Source organism: Corvus kubaryi, unplaced genomic scaffold, assembly GCF_017639235.1.
Source record: "Corvus kubaryi isolate FWS band 111438036 unplaced genomic scaffold, C.kubaryi_AGA036_p1.0 37396, whole genome shotgun sequence".
Taxonomy (NCBI): domain Eukaryota; kingdom Metazoa; phylum Chordata; class Aves; order Passeriformes; family Corvidae; genus Corvus; species Corvus kubaryi.
The window spans coordinates 2,072,539-2,091,134 of NW_024581135.1; the positions used below are offsets into that span (position 1 = coordinate 2,072,539).

An 18,596-nucleotide genomic window follows, 5' to 3' on the forward strand; every position below is an offset into this window, starting at 1 on the left:
GTTTTAAAGTACCCTTTGCAGGAACAAAGTGCTTTCTCTCCCATCACCAGTTCCCAGTAACTGTTTTCCAAGGATCACAATCAACAGAATAAATATTAACCTGATCAAGGCACGTGCATATCATTCTGACACAACACTCAGAGGCAGTTTACTCAGCTTTTTGCACTTTAAATGGTATTGTAAGGCAGAATGATACCAGAAATGGCGTCAAGGGCCCCAGCTGAAGGCTGCGTGTGATGGGTATATATTGAATTCTATACTCTGAGAATACAGTATCACTGAAAGCTACTCCATGAGAACTTCACTGAACACAAAGAGGATCCTCCAGTCGGAACACCCACGTGTCAGACTATTCCTGAGTGCCATTGTGCTTCCTGTCACCTGCTCATTTGCCTACAGGATCTGTCCTCTGCAAATGTCACTCGCTGCCACTCAAACGCTCAAATTGTGCTGCAGATAATAAGAAAACTTAAAGAAAAAAAAAATAAAGGCCTGAACCACCATAAATGTCTACACTGGCAAAAGTATAAAACTTCCAAACAAAAATTAGCAGCATAAAAAAATTGCTGTTAGAATTATCTAGGAGAGGTTAAATAGACATTGTAATATCTACAACATGTATGATACTGGTTTTCCTTTTACTGAAGGGGCACCTGTGGCCAGGTTTCCTTCTCCATTTGCTGTTCTCTTGTTGTGACAGGAATGAAACAAGAATTCACTCCTGGAGCTACTTCTTCATGAACTATTTATTATCAAACACATAAAGATTCACGAGTGAACACTCCCATTTGTGTGGTATGAAAACAAGAGCATTTTGTTTTCTAACATCTAAACAACGAGCACCTCAAATAGATTCCTGTTCCCATGGAAAATGCACACTGGGATCCATGTCCTGGATTAAGGACTGACCAAAAAAGAGAAGGTATTTTCACTTTTGATGAGTTTTGGAATAGAAGCTTTAGTTCACCTTCCCTTCTCCTAAACTCGGCTGCTTTTGCCCCCCCTCTCAGAACAGCACCAATAAACTGAGGGTGGACTTGGGTTGGGTTTACGGTTGGACTCCATGATCCTAAAGGTCTTTTCCAGCCTAAATGATTCTATGATTCTGTGATGAAACCTCAAAGAAATGTGATGAATCCTTTGAAGTGATCCAAACTTAGTTTGGGAGGCTGAGCCAAAGCCAGCTGTGGCAACTGCTGACCCACACTGGTGAGGATCTTTACCTCTCAGGAATACTTTTCAGGAATGTGGTAAAAATTAAAAATAACCCTTTTTGTGTTCAGCTCTGGAGCATCACCACAGGTTTTGAGAGGAAGAGAGGCTCTTTTCTTCAGAAACTTGGTGTGTTTGATTTTAAAAGCATCCCTGGTTTTAATTTTCAAGCATTTCCCTGGACTGGGATCCTTCAAGGAGAAGGGCAGTTGAGAATCTCAGAAATGATAATGCTTTCCTTAAGCATTTCAATACATTCTTCACCATGATAGTGGCCCTCCAAGGATGTGAACTGATAGGAAGGGGAGAAGAAAACAAAACTGAAGAGCAAAATGAAAAAACCAATCTCTTCACAACCTTTCAGGACACCTTCATGTAAGAAACACCATTTTCTTAGGTTTTCATTAACAGCTGCATTTTAAATTTTCTGCCCTTGAGCTTCCTTTTTTTTCCCTGAAAGAATTATTAAAACAAAAATCAAAGATCTGAGTTTGGTTTGGTGTTTCAACAGAAAAGAATAATTCAGTTTATCTTAAGTACTACACTATACATTCTTCTTTTAAATATTATTTATAATTAATAAATAATGACAGGAGCTCTCATCTGTTATTTTAAATCAGCAGCACTTCCAGCAAAAAGATGCGGCTTTTACTTCACAGAAATTTCTTGTGATATTACAGGAAAACCTAAGGATGGAGATCTGTAACATTTTCTAATACCACAGACTGAAATAATCAAAACCCTCAACATTTTCTGGAGATATCCCAAGAACCTCAAAACTTTCTGGAGGTATCCAGGTTCCTGGGGCTGTAGGAAGCCAATCTTTAGCCCTGCTAAGAAAAATTAACTATTAAAGAAAACCCTGTAACAATTTTGTTATGAATTTTAAAGAGAGAGACACTGCAGGATCAGAAAGTTTTGCATTACTTAAACATTTAACTTTGAAATTGCAGCTAACTCCCTGAGCTTGATTAATTTGGTTACAATAAAAGAAGGGTTGGGAACATTTCCTTTTGTTCAGGGTGCCTGCTGCTCCAATTTTTCAAAATGAAAAGCCTTTGTAGTGGGTGAGTTTTATTTACAATATCTGTGTAAGGAAAAATTCAAAACGTCAGCCCATAATTCAATTTCAGAAGGAGCAGCTGGAAGAGAAATGGGGATCCTGGAAAACAAACTTCTTGCTCCGTGCAAAAACTTGGCAGAAGTCGTACAAGAATTTCTGCTCAGGCAGGGAACAACTTATCAAATCTATTACATTTAAAATGTACTTTGAAAATTTGGCTCTAAAATGCACCTAAAAGTTGTGATATTGAAAAGCAACATTAGGAAAATGTCTTTTTTTTTTTTTTTAACCCAAATCCTTTAAATAATTTCTGTAGAAAAAAAAAATTCAAATTAAGTAGGTCTCCTTTTATTAAATTTAAGAAGGTAGAATTCGTTTATACCTTGCTTTAGAGAGAGTACCTTGGGAATTTCACACAACTCCAAGCCTTTCATGTGGAAAGAAGACAGAGCGAGACAGAAAATTGATTGTTCTGAGAAAAACATCAGGGCTTCAGAAAAGGCAACCGGGCTCCTTGCTTTTCATGGCAATTCAGGAAAAACAGGCTGAGGAGAAAACTGATGGAACACAACCCTGCTCCTTGTCTGCCTTAGGATAACCCCAACCCAAACCTCGGGAATGACAGAGCTGGGAGCCAGGCCATGCAGAGAGCAGAGTGTGAGCAGAGCCAAGGCTCTGTGTGTCACAGGCTGCACGGGAATCAAACAGCTCCATCAATTCTGGGGTTTGGACAGTGCCACATCACGGTCCCACCATTCCACGGCTCGGGAATTCCTCAGAGACAACAAGGCTTGGAGCTGGGGGTGGCACAGGGCACTGGATGTGGCTGTCAGTTTTTGCACTGCTAGAATGTCTCAGGTTTAAAAAGATAAACAGGTGCAAACCCCACTCATCCTCCCAGCTCTGCAGAGCCAGGTTTCCGTGTTAATAATGCTGGATTTACCCCCAGCACAAGGAAAACATGGAGCTGCTGGAGGAGCCTAGAGGAGGCTACGGAGCTGCTCCCAGGGCTGGAGCCCCTCTGCTCTGGAGCCAGGCTGGGAGAGCTGGGAACGTTCAGCTGGAGAGGAGAAGGATCCAGGGAGAGCTCCGAGCCCCTTGCAGGGCCTAAAGGGGCTCCAGGAGAGCTGCAGAGGGACTGGGGACAAGGCATGGAGGGACAGGACACAGGGAATGGCTTCCCAGTGCCAGAGGGCAGGGATGGATGGGAGATTGGGAAGGAATTCCTGGCTGGGAGAGTGGGGAGGGTCTGGGATGGAATTCCCAGAGAAGCTGTGGCTGTCCCTGGATCCCTGGCAGTGTCCCAGGCCAGGCTGGATGGGGCTTGGAGCAGCCTGGGACAGTGGGAGGTGTCCCTGCCATGGAACTGGATGAATTTTAATGTCCCCTCCAACCTAAACCAGTGTGGGATTCTCCAAAAATTAGCACCTGTTGCTAAAAGGTGCAGTAAAGCACGAAGGCAAATTGTGAATTCCATCTGCAGGGAAAGGCCTGGACATTACTGAGGAAGGAAGGATTGAACAATTAAAGCCAGCGGATTGCTGGTTAAATTCCATCTATTTAATGGAAGGGTTTCCTATGGAGGAAAATAGCATATTATCATATAATTAAAGATAATGCACGAGGTCTGAGGGGGTGAGGCAGGGTCAGGAAGGTTTGGGAATACTGGGCTCCACAGGAATGTGGATTCCATCCACAGAGCCCCTGCTTTTAAAAATAGATCAAATGGAACAGCAGCAGTGGCTGCAGTACCTGTACAGCTGTGAGCACTTTAGTGGGGGGAAAAAAAGAGTTCAAAAAACAAGCTACGATGCTGAGAATGAGAACTAAATGTTTTCTTGGATTTCACTGAAGCATCCTGAGGTTTATCATCATTTACATATTAAAACTTTCAGGAAATAACCAGTCCAACAGGAACTTTACAGAGAAAACTACTTTCTCTGCCCTAGTTTTTCACATTAAAAAAGGCTTTTTCGGAACCCAAACACAGACTTTGATAATTATTCCCCCAAAACATTTGGTTTTCCTTCACCAACTGGTGTAGATTCCCATTTTAGAACAAATAAAAACATATGCAAAGGTCTGGAAGGGAAGAGTGACAACAAAACAAACCCAACCCCTCAATAAGGCAGAGGTATCAATAACCTCTATCAGCTCTGTTTGTCTTTTCAATGTAAAAATCTTCCTTCTGAGGGTCAAAAAAATCCCCAAACTAAGGGAAAATGAGAAGGGAAGAGAACTGCCTTCACTTTTTAACTTCATTTTCAAAGACTCCATAAATGAGACACTTAATTTGTCTGGGCTAACGAAGCACTTCCATGAATTCTCTATTGATGCTGCTTGAAAATAGAGATTATATATATTATATATTATATATGTATTATAAAGATATGTACTATAAAGATTTGCAGAATGAGCCCTTTCCCAGCAGATCCAGACATGAGTAAAAGAAAAAAATTAATTACAAACACTGGATGAACTTTGTGTTTAAGTCAGTTTTAACTGTGCTGCATCAGAGCATCACCTGGGCGTCAGCACCCTAAGAACAGCGGAGGTTGATTCCTCAAATTCCCAGCTCCCAAGAGCCATCCAAAGTTCAGATATGAGCATTAAGGAGCTTATCCACGAATTTATCCATGCCCTTATTCAAGAGCATTTTACAGGCTTGACTTTGAAAAGCCTCAGCTCGAGTTGGTGCCTCCAGAAGTTCAAAACTGAAGCTGTAGCCTCATTTTGGACCTCTCTGCTACAGCAAAGAAAAGCAAATATGTAAATTCCCAGTGAATTCAAGTGCTCCATTAGGAGCTCAATTATATTCTGAAATGATGTCTTAATTGGTTTGCTCATAGATGAGCTGTACTGCTAACCAAAAATCTACTGCCATAATCAGCACTAAATTTCAGATATTGCCACACATTAAATTAACAGCAGATAATGAGTGGGAAAATTAGCTCTACTTCCATAACAGAAAAAAAATGGTCCCATATTACCTACAGTGTTATACTGAGTTAGTTTCAAAATAGGAAAAAATGATACATAAACAAAACTCTCCCGAATATCCTCACATTTATTTGGCTCAGAAGACCACACATTGATGATAAATAACACATGCAGAGAAAATAAATGGCACAGGACACATCAGATTTGTGCTTTCAGTATTTAATTTAAAGAAGTCACATTTTTAAATTCTATAGAAACCTTCAAGAGATTGACCACTGTTCTACCCTTTTTTCACCTAGTTTTTGTCTTTTTGGGCATAAGGCCCACCCTCAATTACTCTTCAGGTTTTAAGGTAGTGCTGGGTCTCATCAGTACCACAAAAATATTGTAACTGATCTGCAGGTGAGAAAACTCACGAGAAAAGAAAAAGAAAGAAAAACATCAAACGCAGGAAAAAGGAAAAGCTAAGGAAGGACTCATATTCTTGTGACTGAAAGGAGGAGAAGAAACTGAGCTCTTTCCATGGAGATAATTTTTCACTTTAGAATAAATAAACATTAAAAAAGAGGTTAAAAGTTGGCAGAGTGGTCAGATTCCCAAACTTCAGCCGCGGTTCAATTTTGGAGGTCAAAGCCAAACTTACTACTGCTAGACAAATGCATAATGTGGATTATTTGAGTTACCTTTGCTGTCTGAAGGAAACAGATTTCAGAGATCTTGTCTGTAAATGAGATAATCTTCAACAGTGCTGCCTCCAGCGACCACCATCGTCAACAAGGATCTGCAGAACAACAGCAGAGCAGAAAATTAGCCAGGAGAGCTAAATACTGATTTATTTATTTATTAAAAAGGCACAATTCCATGCAACACATGAATTTGGGAGCTGCTGTTAAAAATAAACAATCAAGCATCAGAGCCATATATGGGAAGGGATTTATCTGCTTGAGGAATATGATAATTACCCTGCATTAATATATATAAAAATACACCTGACTTGGGGAATTCACTGTTAGACCAAAATAACAACAGCAAGGATCCCGTGAGTTAAAATTTAAATTAAATAAAATTACCAATTAGTATTGAAATGTGACATATTATAAGCACTAATAAATTATGAAAAGTTAAATCACCTCCCTAGACTGAAATTAAAGGTAACTTTAAGACAAGGTCACTATAAATGCCAGTTATGCTTTTAAAAAATAAAATTATTCAACAATAAAACCACACAGCATCATTTGTTTGTGCTGCTTTCATATCTCAGCCCTGTAACTACAGAAAGATGAATATAAAAAATTAAATCACTACAAAATTCATCAGGTCCAAAAGTTTTTGTCTTGTAAACAATTTTTCTTTTTTACTCAGTCAATTCCACTTGGTTTACACTTTCTCAGACCATGGAGGAATCCAACTCTGAGCAAAGGAAAACGCCCCTGACTTCCATCACCTGAGAAAAAACACCTTTCAAACCAACTTCTCCCAGAAACCAGCAAGTTATGGAATATCTACATGGATACTCTGCTCTTCGTTGAGCTTCCAAAAATGTAAAATCCTCGAAGAGGACATAACTCACATCAGTCTCTGAAATGAAGTTGCCCACGATTATGTTCCCTCTCTTTCTCATGCACATCTGAGAAAATAACTGGCTGTCCCTGCACCTCCACGCCTGCCCAGCTGGGAAGTGATGGATCAGTGTGGGGAAAACTTTCCAGACACAAAATGAGCCAGTAAAGTCCTAAGAAGCTGCTGTGCAGGCGCTGGGAGCGACGCTGCCCCGGCAGATTGGTGGTGAATTTCCAGATATGGTTCAAGGTGGGGTTGAGGGGCAGGAGAGGAACACAAAAAGGTGGCTTTTGTAATTGAAGGCTCAAGGAATACCTGGAAGTCACAGAAGTTTCTGTGAAACAAGAGGTGAGAAGGATCTGGTGATGAGCTCAACATCACTGAACAACCCAATCCAAGACACCAAATGTTGGTGCACTGAGGTCTAAGGAACGCCTGGAGGTGGCACTCAGGGCTCTGGGCTGGTGACAAGGGGGGCAACGGGCACAGCTGGGACTCCATGGCCTTGGAGGGCTTCTCCAGCCCCAATAGCCCTAAACCCAAACCCATCACCTTTAAATCCACGCCCTGTGCAGCCAAAACCTACAACCCCTTGGAATCAGGAGTAGTTAAGGTTGGAAAAAGCCTTGAGGATCATCGAGTTCAACCAGCACCACTTTTTGACAGCTCTGTTGGCTTTGGTGTCCTTTATTTGGTCTCTAAGCCAACCCAGTGAAGTCCAAGGAATCAACTGGTACAGAAGCCAAGGCAGGATCCAACAACAGATTTCTTTAAGGAGTTCAGCACAGAATTTGGATCAGTGGCTCCAAAGGAGGAAGCTCACCTGCTGAGAACTGGAAAATGGACTGAGAATTGGAGAGAAAAATGGCATTTTAAAGGGAAAACATATAATGTGGAGCAGCTCTGGGATGAGAATGCAATATTTCATTGTGCCACTCTAAACAGCTCTTGTTTGGAGTCTCCAGAGTGGTTCAGTGTCTGGGACTTGTCTTCACTAAAAATGACTTTGTTCACATAATTTGGTGTTTAGGTTTTCTATCAACTGTGCTTCAGACTTCCCATTCAGTTCTTAATCTCCCCAGATTTCTTTCAGTGCCATGAAAAGATCTGTATTTTATTTTTTTGCCTGACAAGTAAATCATTCTCACGTTGCCTTTTGTGTTAATAGATGATATTTTCTATTTTCTTTGTGAACTGCACAACCACAATCCAGATACTTCAACTCTGTTCCCACTGCAGATGTTATTTCTGATCGGATTTAATCATCACTCTCAACCACAACAACTGCAATAATTGTAAGGGTATCATTAATTTTGTTCTCAAAACCTCTAAGCCTTCTCCAAGGGCTTGGAGCATCAGAGCACTGGGAAGAAATTTCTTCTGGGTTTAACCACATCTTTCAAGGGAATCTGCTGAATTTCTTGGGACCTGTTAATTTTGCTGAATGGCACCCAAGTGCTTAATTTTTTCTTCATCTGATTTTATGATCATCACCCTAAGACCAGGAGGAGACACTCTGATCTCACCTTCAATTAATGGGAATTTATTGATGAGATTAAACGTTTTCTGTTTAAATGCACATGATGTTATTTACAGTGTGGATTCCTGAAAGGCATTTGATACAGACACCAATAAAGACACAGTTCCACAGAATTCCAGGATGCTTTGGGATAGAAGGGACCTTAAAGCCCATCCAGTTCCAGCCCTTGCCATGGGCAGGGACACCTCCTACTATCCCAGGTTGCTCCAACTCCCATCCAGCAGATCCCTATGGATCCTGAACACCCTTTCCTAGTCACCACAGCCCAGGAGCCTGCAATTCCTTTGTGCTGCTCTTCAGGTGCTCCCCATTCTTCTTTTTAAATTTTTCTGGTTTTCTTATATTCTCCAGCACCTTATTTTGAATGTTGTTCCTCTAAATATCCCAGAGTATGAAGAGTTGGTTCTACAGGATTCTGCATCCTAGTCTGGTGCCAACCCACCAAACATATGTCTCTGCTCAAATGGAAGAATCTGTTTTGATTTCTCTTTTTTTAAAAAAAATTTCTTCCTGGACTGGGGACAAAACATTTCTTTAGCTACAACTCAACATTTAGTATCTTCTGAGATATGAATCTTCCTATAAATTTTTCTTAATTTATTCCCATGTAGCAACTTTGAAGAAGCTGAACTGCGTGAACACACGACAATAATTATTAAATGTTTGAAAATTCATTACTCAATCAAAAGTAATTTAGAAATTCTTGGCTGTGAGGGTGGGGAGACCCTGGAGTGGATTTCCCAGAGCAGCTGTGGCTGCCCCTGGATGCCTGGCAGTATCCAAGGCCAGGTTGGACATTGGGGCTTGGAGCAAGCTGGGATAATGGAAGGCGTCCCTGCCCATGGCAGGGGTGGCACTGGATGGGCTTTAAAGTCCTTTCCAACCCAACCCATTCCAGGATTCCATGATGATTCTTCAATCTCATGGGTGACAAATATGCCTGAGCTTCCTAGAGATGTTTAGGAATGAAAAGAAACCTGTCAGCTCAGACAGGTGCAAAATCTCACATCATTTTCTGTTAGCTAAGGGAATATTTGGGATGCACCACACAGAAACACTCCAAAGCCTCTGCAATCTCCATCAGCCGTTGCCTCTGGGAGGTGTTTTTCTTGTTTGTGAGAAAAAATCCTTGCAGTCACATGAAAATTATTCCACAGCAAGATAAATGCACGCAGGAAACAGCAGAAATTTTCGACGCATAACACAGTCTCTGCACACAGAGTTAGGGAAGTATCTCCTAATTCTTTTTTTGTTTTTTTGTAAAGGACCAGCAGATTGAAAAAACACTGAAGGGATCTTTGTTTGTATTTTCACACCTGAGGGGTGCAGTGCAGGAGGAGGACAGGACCAGGAATATGCAAGAATGAGCAGGGCTAGATTCTCCTCTGAGCTCAGAACCCCCACCATGATCCAGCTGAGTTCCACAGGCTACCACTGGAAAAGAATGAAGAAAACACATGCGTGTTTTCCCTTTTTTATTCCACAATAATGCTGAAAAGGCTGCCTCAATCTTTCTTTTAAATTAATAGTTTGAAGTGAGAAATAAATAAAGCAGGTCAGCTTGTTTTTGTCAGAGATGAGCGAGCAAGGACTAATGAGATCACATGACAGATGAGTCTTCTCCAAGATTGTCCTAAGGAAGAATTCCATCCTGCTTTTAACTGTTATTTACCATTTTATTGACACCAATAGAACAGAATTTTCTAATTACCATTAGAAAACAAGAAGATATTGTAACTAAAAGTAGGAAAGCCTCACTAATTGTACTAATTTAATTTCTGGTATTCTGGGGAAGGGCAGTTTTGGGGATGCTGTGGTGTGGGGCACTGCTTCTGCACCAGATACTTGTCTCTATTTATTCATATTTAAGTCTAACCCCCACATTATATATAAGCAGTATATATACATAAATATACAGAATAAACAAATGTGTTTTCTCTATGTATATAGACAACAGATACTTTATCTTTTACTACAGGCAAAATCCCACTGCTATCAAAATTTCTGAGAACCAAAATATTTCTGGAAGAAATAAATCCCCCAGCCCTCAATGAGACACAAACTACATCAGAAAGAAATCCCATTTATCTTCCAAACACGAATATCTCCATTTTCTTCCTTTCTGGATTACTTCTAAATACTTTTTTAGCAGCTAATCTCTCTTTAAAGCTGAACAGTGTAACGGAGCACAGAAGAGGCCACGGGGTGGGAGAGCTGGGAATGTTCACCTGGAGAAGGGAAGGCTCCAGGGAGAGCTCAAAGCCCTCCAGGGAGAGCTCAAAGCCCCTTCCAGGGCCTAAAGGGGCTCCAGGAGAGCTGCAGAGGGACTGGGGACAAGGCATGGAGGGACAGGACACAGGGAATGGCTTCCCACTGCCAGAGGGCAGGGCTGGATGGGAGATTGGGAAGAAATCCCATGGACTGAGTTAACTTCCATGAGTCTTCCTTTCTGAGTAGCCCAGAAAACAAGGGACGGGAAGAATCCCTCATTCATGGAAATTGAACAGGGGAAAGTGAGCTCAATGCCACGCTAAGAAAATTATCATCCACAGCAAACTAGGTCACAGGAGTGAGTGGTTTACTAAATATAAACTTTCTTTGTAGTCAGGCAACCACTGTCAGAGTAATGAGATTTACTCATATTTCACCCAAGTGCTCTCTGAATTCAGACTCATTAAAATAACCACTGAGAGACCACTCACACGTCCCTCACCTCAGGTGACGCAGCAGCAAATTCAAACTGTCTCTAAAAAAAGAGAACTTTTGCAATTTCTAGGTATAAAAGAGACCCCTTTGCATCTACACTGCCATTCACCCAAACATCTCCTGTATCCAAAAATACACTCCCGAGCGTAATTCACTTCCCAAGTCACGTGGAGGTGACAGAGCCTTACTCTACTCCCAGAAAACCGTGGTGGCACAGTGAGTTTTAGTGACCTCCTCAAATCCCTGCTATGGTGGTGACACAGTTGGAAGGGAAACACAAAATTCCTGTCAGCTGTCACCCAGTGCTTCCAACCCTGCAAGGAGCCGGGGTTCTCCCGAAAAATGTGCAAACCAGGAAAAATGAATGCAAGGGTGAGAACGCTCCCTGTTGTTTATTTTCTTGTGCTGGAGAAAGAAAAGAGAATAATATTTTTCTAGCCATGCAAGTATCACTGTGTTTATAACAGGATGTTCTCCCTCTGCTGTTTGGATGGTTCCAAAAATATTCCCCTTTGGTTTGTGGCAGTGGCTGTCACCCTGACAGCGTTTGCTGCCTCCAGGGCAGGCTGTGTCTGTAACAAATCTGCACAGGCAACTGATGCCACACTCCCATTTTTTCTAAACTTAGAGCTAAAAACTGAAGGGGCTGAATTAGACAACTGTGGAATCAAAGCTTTAATTTCCAAATGGTTATTTCCTAGAGGTGCTCGCGTTCAAAACCTGCAAAGAGGGTGCAAGTTGGGCTGAAAGTTCTATTTTTGGTGGGTTTTGAGACAACTGCACGCTGACATTTACTATTACAAAATAATTAATGCTCCTCTGCTTTCAAACACTGGGTACCAGAAATGATGCCACTGAATCAAAACCTGAAAAGAGGACACTTCACTGCAGATAAAACACTGACATCTCTTCAGAGAATTCCTTTTAAAAAGGGAAAAAAATGGCACAGTGTTGAGCCTCAGTTGTTTGAAGAAATATTTTTCTCCTCCAAAATGAAATTAGAAACATTCAGAAGCCCAAAATGTAGTAAATTTATGAATGTATCAATGTGTGGTTACACAGCCAAAGGAGAAAATGCATCTCTTCAGATACATCTCTTGGTTTATTTTCTGGCTTCTTCCAAGGACAGAAAAGGCAATCAAACACAACAGAAGAATTGTATTAATTGGCTGATCTTATGACAGTTTCCATTCAACAGTATTTTCCTGTTCTTTTCATTGATTACAATTATTCAGCACAAAATGCAGAGGTTTACACCATGTTTCAAGCAGTTTCTGCCTCTTTTTGGGCACTGCCACGGCTGGGACTGCCCTGGGTCTGCACTAGTCCCTCCTCTCTTGGATATTTTGATTTATTTAACTGCTATCAATGTTTAAACAATAAATCTTGGTATCATTGGAAGGATTTCCATGAAATCACAAATATCTTATTTATTTTTAAGGAAAGAAAACCTGAAAGTAAGTCTGGAAAAGAATTTCTCTGAAATCTGAGAGTAATAATTAACAGGTTTCAGGGGTCCTTTCTGCATTTTAATTTCAATATTTGACTAAGAACTGTGTCTAATTTCCCAGACCAAGAAGTGTTTTTTTGGTCTGTATTTTAACACCTGCAGTTTTACAAAGGATTTCTCTTTTGATGGAACTCCTGGAAACAAATTAATTCATAAGTGCCTCCAAATCCCACAAGATTTAACGGAGGAATACTTCTTTATATAGCAGTGCATGTTCACCATCAAACTGAAATCTAGTAAAAGATTTTATGTAAAATTAAAATGTTTTTAATCCTTCTATCCCACTTCTCCAGGCCTACATTCACATATACCTATTATTCCCCCTGCTTTCCCTTCATCCTCATTCCATAAAGAACATCCACTGAATATTTAGGCTCTAAGTATGGGTCACATTTAATATTTTTTCCGTCTCCATTAACGTAAGATTTATAGCACTGCCATAATTACAATGCTTTTAAAACAAGCCCGTACACAAATATCAAATTCTGATTGATTGGAATCAGGAGCAAAGAATATAATCTTCCAAAACTTCATTCCTTCCTTTGGCCAAACTTAGATCAGCTGCTCTTTAGCTGATGATTTAGGTGCATCCACAAATGACATCAGGAGCACTTTACTTATGCCAATCTAATTTAATAAAAAATACCTTGGGAGATGATTGTGTTACTAACAGAAAGGAATTTATCTCCCTTTTCAGCTGCGTGTGCAGCTCATACAGATCAGCCCCTGCAAATCACTCCTGGAAACTTCAGAATACTCCTTAAATGTAATAATGGACCTTTTCTTAATAGCAAATTTATTTGAAGCTGTGTCCATATTCCTTCCTTGTGAAATAGAAGATAAAATCCCATTTCCTCACAGCTCACTGCGCTGCCTGCTGGAAAAGCAGAGGGTTTAGGCACATTAAAGAAAAAGTTTTAATAGGTTTTTGCCCCTCTTTATTTTTTTATTAAATAAGGAAAAACATAATTCTGGGTGGACTTCATAATTTTTTTTCCCAGCTACCTGTGCTTTCCAAAGCTCAGGAAGCCACAAGGATTCCCACGGGCACACATCCCTGTTTAAGGCACGTTCAGTCAAGAGCTCTGCCTTTGCTCTGCCATTCCTTCTGATATTCCTGCCCTTATCAGTTTTGTCTCCATCATTACTCCTTCCATCTTATCTTTATTAAAAAGAAAACCTTCCAGGGGAACTGCCTCCTCCTGGGGGGCTCGGAGAGGCACCACTATCACCTGAGACATCTCCACAACAGCCACGTGGACAATTAAGGCAGCAGCAGATAAAAGCAGAATTCCCTTCCTGCCTGGCTGAAATGAGGTTTGGAAATGTTCTGTTAAGAAAACAACCTTGTTAATTTTTCCAGACATTTCCTGGGAGAGCCACAATCGGCACATCCCCATTTCTGTCACCAGGAGGAACCACCCGGGGCTGTGTTGGCTTCACTCCCTCAGTATCCCGATGGATCAAGGGTGCAGTTTGCCTCTTCCCAGCCTAACTGTGGAAAAGCTGCTTGGAATAATGCTGGGTTATGGATAAGACTGGCTGCTCTCCAAGAAAAGGAAATCTGGAGTGTCTGTGTTGCCATAAAACCTCTTGGGGCAGCAAAAAACCCAACTTCTTGAACCCAAAGATAAAATTGTGGTTTATATTTAAAAGTTTCTTAGAAGTTCTTCATGGTTTAAAAGATCCTTTAGTTTCTAATGGTTGTTTGGGATAGGTAGAAGACTGGAAATATACATGTGGGAAAAAGAAAAATGCAAAGGTTCAAGTCAAACAAACAGCTCCCCCCCAAAAACTGAACCCATTGGAGGAGATTTTGTAGAACCCATCTAAATCGCCCCTCCCAATAAAAACACACAAAAATCTGTTTTATCTGCTCCATTTCTTTAGCCCACAGAGACACCACCACAAAAAGGGGAGAAAACCTTCATGTGGAGAGGGAATGAATGGGCAAGAGGAAGTGGGCAGAAATCCCTCCAGCCAGTTTGGCTGCTGGAGAAAAAGGCAAATTCTCCTTTTCAGGGAGGTGTTGCCAGTTTCAACCACCAAAGCAATTTTGATCTGCCAGAATTTTATACCACTGGAGATAATACTAGAAGTTTTCAAGGAAAGACATTAAAAGCTTAGCCAAGGAGTAGCCATGCCAAAATAATGATGTTGTTCAAAACTGTCATCTGACACATTTAAAAGTTTAAATTTGGGTGGTTTCTTTGCCACTCACGCTCTTTTTACTCTTATACAGAAAGATTTTAATCTCAAATTATATAGTCCACATCACTGCTGGAATTGTCATCTAGGTCCTTCTCACGGTAAATAAAGCAACAGCATTTACAGGCATTAAAAACAAACAAAAAAAGCAAAACACTCGTATAAAAGCTTAATTTCTTCCCATCTTCCTCTCTTCATCTCAGCCCACTTCAGCCCAGTTTTTACTCTCATGTTTTTCAACTTATCTAAAACTGAATCCTGAACTACCCTGATCTCTCCATTCCTACTAAGTCCCACTGAAGTCAGTGAAGGAAATTCTTTACTACAAAAAAAAATTCTTCACTATAAACAGAATTCTTTACTATGGAGAATTAGTAGAATTCTTTACTATGAAAAAGAAATCCTTCCCTGGGAGGGAGGGCAGGCCCTGGCACAGGGTGCCCAGAGCAGCTGTGGCTGCCCCTGGATCCCTGAAGTGTCCAAGGCCAGGCTGGACATTGGGGCTTGGAGCAACCTGGGATGGTGGAAGGTGTCCCAGCCCATGGCAGGGGTGGCACTGGATGGGCTTTAAGATCCCTTCCAACCCAAGCCATTCCAGGACTCCACGGAGCACAGAGCTGCTCCAGATGTACAACACGAGGACGCTGCACTCTGAGATGCTGCCGGCAAAGCCGGCGCCTCCGGGTCAGCGAAGCTTCGTGGCACCATCACAGCAGTCCCAGGGATGCTGAGGTCCACAGCCATGCCTCAAAAATTTAATGCATTCTTTTGTATACCCAGATGAGATTCTTTTACATGGAGTGGTTAAGCCGAAGGAAAGAAACAGGAAAAAAATGAAAAAGCAAACAAAACCAAACCAAACCACCAAAAACCAAAACAAAACCCCCCAAAAAACCAAAACAAAAAAACCAAAAAAAAACCCCCAAAAAATAAAACAAAACCAAACCCAAACAAAAATAAACAAACAAAGAAAGGAAAAAGAAAATTAAAAAAAAAAGAAGAGCCTTTGTCCCAAAGCAGTTTTTCCCTTGCTTTCTTTGGAAGAATCATTGAAAAAGCCACGAGTCTTGCTGAATGCTCTTCCATGACATTTAGTCTTAATCTTCTCTTTCTCCATTTCACCTTTTATTTCCAGCTCGAATTCCCTACTCCAGCCCGAGCATTTCCCTGTTATCTTCCCTTGTTTACAATTCCAGCTCCACGGATGCTGTTAAACCTTGTCCTGCACATTCCCTTCTCTTCCTCTTTCCATGCCATTATTCCTTAAGAGACCAGACAAAGGCACATTCAGGTGTCTTGAATAAATAAGGCAAAGCAGCATTTGAGCCCTGAAGTAGGAGTACTAAATCATGGGGCTGGAATCCCTTGGAGTGAGTGTCCATGCAGACATGGCCGTAAGTCATAAACCAGTTACGTCCCCTCCAGCGCACTGCACCGAGGTCCTCAAACGGGGTATTTGTCATTTATGAGCCTCTGGGACTGAAATTGTAAAAAAAACAGGTATTTCCTCAAATGTCTGATTTTGGTAACCTGTGTATGGCAAATAATGCAAGCAGGAATAAACATGAAATAATCAAATATGAAAATACACGCTGGATGGCATCAGGACAAAAACCCCACCCCAAAATCCTCTGCACAGAAAGTCTAAAATCTTTTTCCTGTGCTAAGTTAATACAGAATGATATGGTTTTATAAGAAATCAACACAGATAAATGTTTATGTGTTTGCAGATAATCCTGGCCACTCACAACCAGTGTGATGGCAAGAAATCCAATGGTTACATGAAGAAAAAAATAATAAGCATGGAGTAAATGTAACTTTAGGATGGATCAGAAACTGACCCCAGATTTCTGCATTTTCACACTCAACTCCTGTTCCTGCCCTGCACCTCGCCCCTCCCCAGCACTCACACAACCAGGAGCTGAGCCTTACACCTGATTTCTTGTTGTACTAACTATAATCTGAATTAACTTTTGATAAGACACCATAGCCAAAACGCAGGACAGAGGTGGGGGCCTGTAAATCCTGGAGTGGTCACAGGCCAGAGTGACCCCACTGTGCTGACCTAGCAGAGGACACCTGCCCTCCAACCTCCTGACTCCTTCATTCCATAGAAAATCTACACTTCCTATGGGTTGGGATCACAGAATGCACCAGCTGGAAAGGAACTCTGGAGGGCTCCAATCCAACCTCTTGCTCCAGGGAGCTCCAACTTGATCAGGGTGTTCAGGCCATTATCAAGCAAGTCTCACATTCCTACAAAACACAGATTTTACAACTTCTCCAGTGCCCTGGTGATTTAATTTTTCTTGTACCTAACTGGAATCTCCTTTTTCCCAAGCTGTGTCCATTGCCTCTCCCTGTGCCCCTCCAGGACGAGTCTGTCTCTGCCTTTTCCATACCCTCCAGGAAGAAGTGCCCTTTGGTGATTCCCCCTCCCTGGATGACAACCAGTTCTGTGCTCTGAGTATCACTAAACCCACATCTCTATTTCACATTCATCTTTCCCATAGAAAATGGGCCCCATTTACCATGGAAATGAAACATAAACATGCAGAAAGACTGTCCACGAGGTGAACAGGGAAAGTTTAATAAATCTCCTTAAATCCAATCAACAGCTCCATTTAGACATTTCAACTGCTCCTTCTACTACTCACAGCAACTCCACCTTAGCATACAAACAATTTTCAGTCAAAGTGCCAGCTCAGCAGGGAAAGATTTAAATCTGGATTTTCTTGTCCCATAACTTTTCATTTCTTGGTTGTCAAGGCCTGAGATATTCTGAATTCTGTGTACTGTAGGAGCAAGAGATACTGCCAACAAATCTTAATACCTCAGCAAGATTTTTTTCTTTCTTTTGAAACATAAGGAAATATTTTTCAAAGCAAGTTGGGTCCTCTTAGGTAGCTGAGGTCACAGTGTCAGTTTGTTGTTGAGTCACTGCTTTCTGCTGGGAAAAGGCACAGATTCCATGGATTCCTTAGGAATTCTACCACCTACTGTAAACAATGCTAAAATTTAATCATCATAATCTTTGGTTTTAATGCAGTTAGAAGGTAAAGTTGCTTCCTGGGTTAACTTCATGCTGCCTGGACAATTCCCCTTTTCTGCAACACACTCATTTATTTTTAAAAGCTGTGATAAGATGGATAGCTCTCAGAGTATTTTCTACAGTTTAACAAGTTTCTAATATAAGATTCTATCACAGAGCTTCACTGAATTACTCCACAAGAATGGCACTGTTCTTTGCTGAATGGGAATTCCCCATGGAAAACAGCAGAGTCTAAAATAGCTCCAAGATGGAAATCTCTCCTCTGTCTCCCTGGGTGCTCTCACCTGCCTCCTTCCACATCCCTAGCACGCGCTGAACCCGCTCCAGGCTCCCTGAATCCCTCTCCCTGGCTTCTTTCCCAACCTTTTCCATCAGGTATTTCCTCAGTGTCTCAAGGAGAGTGACTTGCCCAGCGTGGGTTGTGGATTCCCAGTCCCTGGAAGTGGTCAAGGCCAGGTTGGACGGGGCTCAGAGCAACCTGGGATAGTGGAAGGTGCCTGACACAAAGCCCAACAACCTGAGACACATTTTTATCTTAAAAATGAGAAGCCTCATTAATTTATTTTTATTACTTTTCTCCTCCTCACCTCCCTCTTCAAGCTTTGCTCTGCAGCCCCAAATCGATCTCTTCCCTCTGACCAGAGATGGGGCTCCTGAAATTTCTTCATCCCCCAAATTAAATCACATTCATCTTCCCCTCTGTATTCCCTCCATTGACACAAATTCTCCTCATCATCCCTTATTTTCTTATTTTATGCCAATAAGAATCTTGTAAACTAATAATACAACTCCCTCACATGAGGAA

The 18,596-nt window shown here is 41.3% G+C and overlaps 1 protein-coding gene across 2 annotated transcripts in view; it reads right to left on the minus strand.

Moving 5' to 3' along the window:
- Positions 1-18,596, minus strand: part of MBD5 (methyl-CpG binding domain protein 5) — a 107,380-nt gene that overhangs the window by 58,616 nt on the left and 30,168 nt on the right. For both annotated transcript variants that reach the window (XM_042041181.1, XM_042041180.1), the window contains exon 2: positions 5,899-5,996. The gene's annotated coding sequence lies outside the window, so the exon portion shown is untranslated. The remainder of the gene's footprint in view (positions 1-5,898; positions 5,997-18,596) is intronic.